General features: G+C 33.5%; 1 pseudogene; it reads right to left on the bottom strand.

Moving 5' to 3' along the window:
• Positions 1-289: 289 nt before the first annotated feature.
• On the bottom strand, positions 290-9,772 carry LOC132270954 (heat shock cognate 70 kDa protein-like; annotated as a pseudogene).
• Between the last annotated feature and the right edge of the window lie 773 nt (positions 9,773-10,545).

Raw genomic sequence — 10,545 nt, forward strand, 5'->3', positions numbered from 1 at the left:
AATGACACAGTTTACATCACAAGGACGCATTGGTTGCTCTACAATGGTGATGAAGTGTCGAATGGTTTGGAACCCAGATACCCATTTCCCCATAACCCTCACTATAAAGTTCTTGACGGCCACAAAAAAAATTAAAGAAGCCTCAATTGGTAAAGAAAAAAATTGAGAAAGGGAGAGAGGGTTCAAAAGGAGATGGATAGATTCCGAGTATATTATATAAATATAACACTATATATATATTTTTTGCTAAAGGTCCATTAAAGAAATTTTTTTAAGGGGCCACCAACTATAAACTTATCTTAGTTACCTAAACTATTTTTTTTCAAAAATTTTGGGTGGGCACCTGCTCCTTTAGAATTGAATGCTTACTTGCAGCATGCCTTCTAGGCTTTCTATGCTGATGTCTAACCCGTACTTTTCAATCCTTTATTGCATTCTCGATTCTCTGTTTTTTGTTTGTTTGTTTTTTTTTTTTTTGTTTTTCTATAATATTTATATAAAGATGTTTTGTGTCCATTGTCAATCCAAAAGGGGAAAAAGAAAGTATTCATGAACGTTGTTTCCTTATAGGTTTTATGCTCGTTTGTTTCAAGCTTCTTAAGAAGCCTATTCAGCTCATTCTTAAGTGGACTTGGATTGTTCATCTATTGGCCAAACGAGCATAAAACCTAAGAAGCTTGATGTATATTATTGTTGAGTCGAGTCCCAACTGTCATAAACAGTTTGGTTCGCAGATGGTCCAGGTCTATTTTGATCTTAAATTTCAATTGATATTTTAAAGTTTATAGTTTTAACATTTAAGGCCCTTCACAATCTATAAATATAATGCATGTCTTCACACACATAAAATTAAGCTCATGTAAGAAAATAAAAAAAAATAAAAAAAAAAGTTGCGCAAGTAAGCTATGGTTTGTTCATGTAACCAAGAACAAACTCCGGATTGCGTAAAAAAGCTTAGTGGTACTTAATCAACCTCCTCAATGTTGGGGCCTGCGCCACTTCCACCGTCTGAAGATGGAAATGGTGTGGTTGCAGATGCTCTCAAGTTCCTTCCTGTCCATCCACTGTATGGCCTCATCAATAGAATCCTCGATCTCCACCACGTCTGCCTGTGAGAGATTACCAGCATTCCTCATCTTACACGCGCAATCCACCAAAGTATTCTTGACCTCAGCCCTTTTCTTGTAGTCCTCATCTTCAGACTTGTACTTCTCAGCTTCCTGAAGCATCTTCTGAATCTCTTTCTTGGACAACCTGTTCTCTCCATTAGTGATAGTGATCTTGTTCCTTTGACCAGTGGTCTTGTGCTCAGCCGAGACATTCAAGATACCATTGGCATCAATGTCAAAGCAGACGTTGATTTGTGGAACTTTTCTAGGGGCAGGAGGAATGCGCGCCAGAGAGCACATATTTGCCCAACAAGTTGTCGCTTGTTCTTGCTCTCTCACCCTCGTACACTTGAAACAAGATACTAGACTGGTTATCCGCGGTGGTAGTGAACACCTTCTCCTTCTTGGTAGGAATTGTAGTGTTTCTTGGAACCACAAGAGACATGACACCTCCATCAATTAGCATGCCAAGGGACAGAGGGGTTACATCCAACAGCGACAGCTCCTGGTACTCAACACTCAAGATTGCAGCTTGCACAGCGGCACCATAAGCAACAGCCTCATCTGGGTGAATGCTCTTACACAGCTCCTTCCCGTTGAAGAAGTCCTGCAACAGATGCTGAACCTTTGGAATTCTAGTAGAGCCACCGACAAGGACTACGTCGTGGACACTGCTCTTGTCCAACTTGGCATCCCTTCACTTTTCAACACACTCCACACACTCGCTAAAGAAATCCATGTTTAGGTCCTCAAATTTGGCACGAGTAATGCTTGGGTAGAAATCAGTTCCCTCATACAATGAATCAATCTCAATGGTTGTCCAGATAGCTGATGAAAGAGTCCTCTTTGCCCTCTCACAAGCAGCTCTCAACCTCATAATAGCTCTAGGGCTTCCACTGATGTCTTTGTTGTGCTTTCTCTTGAATTCCTGAACCAATGGTTCACCATGCGGTTATCAAAGTCTGCTCCTCCAAGGTGAGTGTCACCAGAAGTGGCCTTCACTTCAATGACACCAGTCGCCTTAATGGTGACAAGAGAAACATCAAAAGTGCCACCGCCAAGGTCAAAGATAAGCACATTCTTCTCACCCACACTTGCAGCTCTCCTGTCAAAACCGTAAGCAATGGCAGCAGCAGTGGGCTCATTGATGATACGAATGACATTGAGGCCGGCAATGACTCCGGCATCCTTAGTGGCCTGACGCTGAGAGTCATTGAAATAAGCAGGGACAGTGACGACTGCATTCTTAACCGTGGAGACGAGATAGGCCTCAGCAATATCACGCATCTTAGTGAGAACGATGGATGAGATCTCTTCAGCAACGAACTGTTTCTCCTCGCCCTTGTAGTTTACCACAATCATTGGCTTATCATTGAGACCAGCAATGACCTTGAATGGCCAGTGCTCCATATCACCTTGAACTGATGCATCACTGAACTTCCTACCAATCAATCGTTCGCATCTGGAATTCAGAAAAACACAATACTTTAAGAACCAGAAAACAGATTAAAGCAATAAAAAGTCCAAATATTATCCGTCTCCCATCATCAATATTCATACGTCATGTATAAAATATATGAAATTAGTTTTTAAAAATTGTTATATCAAATTTTCCTTTCCGTGCTAAAATGAAACATTTAGAACAGACTAGATGTATGAACTCTCTTTTCAAAGATTAAAAATTGAGAAGTCCTGCTTATAAACGTGCGTATGTTTATGTATTGGAGTATTAATGCTAAGGCAACATATTTCTTACAAATATTCCTATTCAAAATGAGCCATTCAATCCAATTTGTAACCCAACTTCACTAAATTTATGCAAAAGCAAATATAAGTTTATATATATATAGCCAGAAAATAATAATAATAATAATAATTTATTATATACCCATTAGTTGAAACCTAAAATCAAAATTACAGAAACTATACAAATTCGAAATAAATTATTTACATAATTGAAAACAAAATATTTAGTGTTAATACCGATAAATTAAAATATACTTAGTATTAAAGTTGAACCCTACAGAATCTGCTTTTAAACGTACTCAATAGTATAACACAAAATTTATATGTATTTGTACCAAAGATATGTTGGAGTTTATATATATATATTTAAATAATAAAAAATATGATCCTATGCACTACGTTTTCTAAAATAGGATTGCAATGTGATTATTGATACTTGATGGATTGGGTTTGTACTTTCTAATTTGGTGGTCTAATTGAGAGTATGTTTTTATACCGTTGGATTGTGGTTTTTCAACTTATTTGGTGGGATTTATTTCTAACCATTGATATCTAAGTTTCCATGATAGGAAGGGAGATTTAGATATGCTTGTTTGTAGAAAAGCCGTCCTCCCCTATTGTTGTTATATATAAGGGTTTTAAAACCCTTATTCAGACCTATAGTATCAACAATATTTTTGAAGTGGATAAAGCGCTCTAATTTTTCAGATCTCTCAAAGGGCACTCAAGAATTCTCAAAGGTATCTAAAATTTAATCTTCTAATCAGGTATGATGTCAAAACCTCTCTTTAATTCATAGTGTAATTTTGATTTTTACTTGTTATTTGTAATTTAAACCCAACAATTGGTATCAGAGCAATATTAGGGTTTAAATTTTTTAATGTAGAAATTATAAATTTATTGCATGCCGAACGAGAATTTGTTAACAAATAAATTTGTTGTGCTATATATATATATATATATCAGTTCGTATCCATTGGTATGAATTGATTCATCTATTTGAATCAATTTGTTTCCCAATTGTGTGAAACACAACCAAATGAAACCTTGTTCCACATTCAGGGTGGTGTTAATGCTTACCGTTTTCCGCAACTGTCCTGTTGCAATCTGGACAAACGGGCCTTTTAAAAAAAGTGTGGATTTGGTAGCCTACTTAGTTGGCAAAGGGTCTTGCTACTAGGGATCAACTATGACAATTTATGCGTCAAACACTTCCAGAAAATTTTCTCTTTCATATTCATAATATGGCCAAAAACTATATATCTTGTTGTTGCCTGTTTATTATAACCATGCGACTATTAATTTGTTTTGATGGCCAGCCCACATGTTAAATTAGTACTTTGTGATCCGTGCATAAAGTATAGATATCATGGTTTCATAAAAAAAATTGTGATCATGTTTTACTACTTCAATTTCCTGCATGGCTTGTATGTATATATAGGTTGGCTGGTTTCTCCATTTATTAGACATTGATTAAATATTATATTACATGTACAAGGTATTAGTTTCTTTTGAAATCAAGTTACTTAAAGATTAAAATTATTTATCTTGTTTCATGTGCATGACAATGAAATGGAATAATTACTTTGTCTTGTGTGTATGTAATATAATCGTGCAGTATTTAATGATTTCATATATATTCTATATGGAACTTGAGAATCTATTTTATATGAAAATTTAACCAACTATCAAATTGTTCAAGAATTTGATTTTGTATGATTATAAAATGTAATGAATCAATGATTCTTTTGGAATCAAGTTGCTGGAAGATTCAAATTTGTTCAAGCTTAAATATTGTACATACCTTATATGTTTTCTCTATAAAGTTTTTCTAAAGGTATAGTACAAGTAACTTTTTAGTTAAATACGAGGTTGTATGGCTATGTAACCACACCTTATGCCCAATGCTTTTATTGAGTATTTCATGATACTTGTTCGATTTTAAGTTGAAAAATTATGGAAGTTTGCATGTCATAAGCAAGTATTATTGATCTGATTGATTTAAAGACTCAAATACTTTAAATTGTTTATCAGATATATAATATACATGTGTCAAGTTTTGTTAATTTATTTTAATTAAAATATATAAAGAATTGAGATTTTTAAATCTTGATTGATGTGCATGTTATTATTATATTGTTCACTGTAATTTCTTAAGATATATGAAGAAACTTTATTTTATTTATATTAAAGTCATATATATTACAGTGAAATCAAGTGTTCCTTAATATTTGGGTTTAGTTTATGTGCATTATAAAGAAATTGTTGAACTTAAATAAATAGAACTTCTGCAATATAGGTTCTTCCTTGGGGTTTAGAAAGACCGGTAAAGTGACCGTTTCAAAGGTAATAGCTAAAGTGGGTGATGCCTGCCAAAAGGTGACATGCTTATGGGGGTTATTATTATTTTTTTTGAAATTTTAAGACATTGGTCTTATCGAGGTCTCACAGTGCACTTACCTACATATGGGCATTAATTCTGCCAAAAGGTGATCAATGACTTAGTGTGGGATAAGTGAGTAGAATATTTAAGAGTGCTTGAATTATAACTAAATAACCCTTTTACCAAAAGGTAATGGAAGTGTTTAGCAATAATTTAAATATAATCAAATAGGTCTATGTGTGATTTTATCTCAGGTTTGGGGGTAAAGTAAAAATCTAAAATTCTGCCAAAAGGTGATTTTTAGATGACATTTTATTTGTTCCCGCAGGGTGGATGGTTTTTGCACATAGTAAAACACCCTAAGAAATTCGGCTTAAAACCCCAAGCACGAATTAAAGTAATAATCCCTAAAGTTATAACATATTATTTTATATGTTGTTTATATGTGTTATTCAATATAACATTTATTCAGGTTACAGACGCTTCCGTAATTTAAAAATAGCTTATAGGGATTGAACCATTGAATGATTAAAATTATATTGCCTAGAAGACATGTTTTGATATTATATTGGGTTTCTTAGACCATGAGTCTATGTTTTTTGAGGAAGAAACCCATATGCCCAGTGCGGAGTCTTCTTAGGTGAAAAAAAAATTGTTGCATTTTTAAGTGGACTAAAGTTACTACCATGCCATTAGATTAATTTATGCTTCTATTGGTGATATTATTCACGGTGGTATTCTGGTTTTGATACTGCCAAGGAACTTCTTGATTTAATCAAAAAAGAGTTAATGGGTATTAAGAAGCAACTACAATACTATTATCTGACATGGTTTATGTTAGTCAGATATAATGGCAATGGTTTAGTGAGGAAGTACATCTATAAGATGTGCAAGTTGGTTAATGATCTGAGGTAGTAGGGAATCATATTTGATGATAAGTTATTAGTCCACATGGTGATCTATTCTCTACTTAGATTGTTTCAGTTTTTTCAAGGTGAATTATAATTCACAAGAAGGTAAATTTGGCATTCACCAGCTGTTAGCACTTTGTGTGATTAAAGGGGAGCGACTCAAGGGTGTTAAAACTGAGTGAGCTCATCTTGCCCTGATAGTAAGAATAGTTTCAAGAAGAAACTAGGTGGCAAGAAAGTGTATAAGGCTAAACAAAATAAAGAAAGACAGAACAATACATGAAAAGACATTGATCATGGAATGATAAATGTTGGTTCTGTAGAAATTAAAAAAAAAAAAAAAGACATGAAAAAAGAAAAACAATGCAGGAAAGAAAATTGCCATATTAATATTCGAGCCAAACTTGGTAAAAGTATAAGTATAGACATGGTAGATGGATTCGGATGTAATCATATCTGCTTCTTGTTTTTCAATTGACTCGATACCGTTCAAATAAAATCGTGTTTTGGTTAGAGAGGATTCATCTATGTTATGCATATGATATTGGGGAATGTCTTCAAAGAGACTTGAATGCTTGGTCAAGGATGGGATTATTGGGCCATAAATTTTATGCGTTGGTTGTATCAAATGATAGATATAGAGAAACGCAATTTTGAGGCTAGTCGGTCATTTGGTCTTTTAGACTATATTTATATCGAATTTTGTGGTCTACTTCTTGTTGTAGCTCATTTGCGGTAAAGGTATTTCATTGTCTTCATTGATAGGTTCTCAATGTATGATTGATGTGTATAAAATATACCAGACTAAAGTTGAAAGTAGTTGGTATAAAGATTATGGTTTTAAGATTGGACTAAGGTGGTGAGTTTTAATAGGAGAATGATAAGGATGGTGTAAATCATAGTAATTTCAGTACATATTTAAAGAGCAGTGCATTGTGCAACAGTACACCACTTCTAGTGTAGGGATGTCTTATAGAGACAGAGTTATATAATGCAGATATTAAGGAGCTTAATACTCACACTACCAATGATTATTTTATTGGGCATCTTGAAATATTAAAGGATTCGAGATTTTACTATCTTGTAGACCTATGGAGATTATTGGAATATGTCCTGCATATTTAATGAGAGTGGTGAATCCAATGAGAGTTTAAGATATTGTAGTTTCTTTTTGTAGAAAAGTATTTTCAGCATCTATTCTATTTATTCTAGGCCTCATTTCATTTTTTTTTTAGTGGTTTCAGTTAAAGCTCATGTTCCCACTCTTTCAGTTATTCCCACTCAATTAGTTATTTTTTTTTCTTTGCAGGCTTTTCTTTCAGTTTCCAATCTAATTCCTAAGCATGTTTAGCTTAAGAGATCTTCTAGAGCTTAGAAGTATGCTGTAGTTGGTAATTTTAAGGTGTCTGGTGGATATAAGACAAAAATTGATGGTTAAGTGCTTAAGCAAAAGTTAAGTGTTGATTTTTTTGAGATTTTCTCCATCTTTATTATGGACTCTTTAAGAGTCATTCTTTCATTATCACTCATTTATGGCTTAAATAAGTTTTATAGCAGTTGTATCCAAAATTTTGATATAGCGGTTATTAATCGTAAGTTCAAATAGAATGTTATGGATAAATGCATATACCTCAAGTTCAGTGGGAGTCATTTTGTTTTCCTTGTCCTATATGTTGATGATATTTTGCAAAATAGCAATGACATTTATGTGATACATGTTATTAAGAATTTTATGTAAAGTTTTTTGACATGAAGGATATGAGTATGCAAAGTATGTCTTTGGCATTAGGATCCATAGAGATCACGCTACATGAATACTTGGACTTTCTCTAAAGGCTTACATTAATTCAGTATATGAAAATTTTTAATAGTGACCAAGCGTAGTAAGCCCATTGACATAGAGTACATTTTCAAGCATGAGAAGGTTAATGTTTAAGTGCTATTAAGATTTCCCCATATGGTTACAGAAAGATTATTGCAAATCCTCCACTAAAGGTCTTCAGCTGAAGATAATAAAGTATTTATAAAGCACGTGATTCGGATAGGTGTTCGAGAGTCATTATGTTATGATATCCGGTATTACTTCTAGATATGCTACATTACAGCTAGTTGTTTTACGCCTTGTGGTGACAGTTATTTTTCCTCCAGTTTATGTCTTATGGTGACAGTTATTTGCATGAAAATAAAGTTATGATGTATCATCATCATTATTATTATCTTGATATATATGGTTTATGCACGTGCTATTATGTTTGTCTGTGAGTGGTATTTCACTCATGAGGTTGTTTGGGCTAGATATGAGATTGACACCATATCGGTAAATCTAAATATAAGATTTGTCTAGGAGTGATATTTTACTCATGAGGTTGTTTGGACTAAATGTGAGATTGACATCACATTGGTAAATCCAAACATAAATATTAAAATTTGCTTGTGGGAGTATTTCATACTCCATGAGGATAGCTTAGGCTAGATATGGGATTGGCTCCATATCGGTAAACCCTCACACTGAACAGAATGTTGGCGGTTTGCTGTAATATGTTCAGGTGACATACCGCGGTGGTATGAAGTAGGACGGATAGTGAGGTGTGCATTTAGACCACATACAGTTTGCACATCTCATGAAATACAGTAAAAACCACTATGTTTGCTTGAATCCTAGATGGAATTGGTTTTGAGACCATGGAATTGTTTAGACTAATATATTACTTGTCTATGCATTCATGATCCACTATTGAAGAAATTTATGGAGGAGAGTATTCTAAAGTTTCAATCCATCAATTTCGATAATTGTGTTTACTAAATAAAATGAGTGGCCACTCGACTTTTATAAAGTGTGTTGCAATCCATAGTGTCTTTATAAAACTTAGAGTGCATGGACCAAGTGGGAGATTGTTGGAATTTTTATATATATATTTAAATAATAAAAATTATTTTATGGTCTTATGCACTACGTTTTCTAAAATAGGATTGCAATGTGATTATTGATACTTGATGGATTGGGTTTGTATTTTTCAATTTGGTGGTCTAATTGGGAGTATGGTTTTATACCGTTGGATTGTGGTTTTCCAACTTATTTGGTGGGATTTATTTCTAACCATTGATATCTAAGTTTCCATGATAGGAAGGGAGATTTAGATATGCTTGTTTGTAGAGAAGCCATCCCCCCCTGTTGTTATTATATATAAGGGTTTTAAAACCCTTATTCAGACCTATCGTATCAACAACTTTCAGAAGGGGGTAAAGCGCTCTAATTTTTCAAATCTCTCAAAGGGCACTCAAGAATTCTCAAAGGTATCTAAAATTTAATCTTCTAATCAGGTATGATTTCAAAACCTCTCTTTAATTCATAGTGTAATTTTGATTTTTACTTGTTATTTGTAATTTAAACCCAACAAGATAGTGTTGATAGGATTCCCGAGGACTTGGTACTTGGCAGTATCGCAGATGAGGCGCTCGGTGTTGTTGAAGGCAACGTAGGACGGTGTCGTGTTGTTACCCTGATCGTTGACAATTATTTTAACGCGTTCGTGGAATGGCCCGAATGGGCAAAACACTCCAATGCACGAGTACGTCGTCCCCAAATTGATTCCAATCGCCCGACCCACTTCTTTTTCGGCCATTGATTTGGATTAATGATGCAGAATCCAACAAAAACTAAAGAGAGAAAGTCTGATTAATGTCCAGATTGTTGAGGAAGGATTGAAGTGCCAGCTTCATTCTTATATGGATTGTTTTGGTAAGTGTTATATGGATTTTTATATGGATTGTTTTGGATTATATGGATTAAAGTGCCAGCTTCAACACGATCTGTTTAATAATTGTGTTAGGACCTCAACACTAACCCGATTTATTTATTAAACACAAAGGCGGAGCCATTTAAGGGCCGGGGGGCACGTGCCCCAGCCCTTGCTCCAACCTACTATACATAGATACATATTTTAGCTATATACGTATATTTATATGGTAATTTAAAATAGTGCCCCCCTAAAATTTTCAAATTCTTTTGATTTCCTTTTTTTTTTTAAAAAAAAAAAAGTTATATATATTCTTCTTATTCAAGTTTACCATATATTTTTCCTTTTTTTTAATTTTTGTTTCCTTTTTAAAAAAATTTCTTTTTTCACTTATGTATAATTATTTATTCTTCTATTTTTTCTACTTATTTCTTTTTATCGATAATATTTGTGATTGTATTTAATTAAAATATAATTAATCAATATTTTGATTCTTATATTTGTAAGTATATTTTTTTTTACAGTATATATTTGGCATATTATTTTACAACTATTTTTTTTTTTTTTTTTTTTTTTTTTTTTTTTTGCCTTTTGATTTAAAAAAAAATTATATTTGTCATATTTATTGATTTTTTTTTTCAACAAGTGTGTGCCCCCTT

Source organism: Cornus florida, unplaced genomic scaffold (assembly GCF_030987335.1).
Source record: "Cornus florida cultivar Cherokee Brave unplaced genomic scaffold, ASM3098733v1 CherokeeBrave_3.0.0_Hap2_Chr08, whole genome shotgun sequence".
In the NCBI taxonomy this organism is placed as follows: Eukaryota; Viridiplantae; Streptophyta; class Magnoliopsida; order Cornales; family Cornaceae; genus Cornus; species Cornus florida.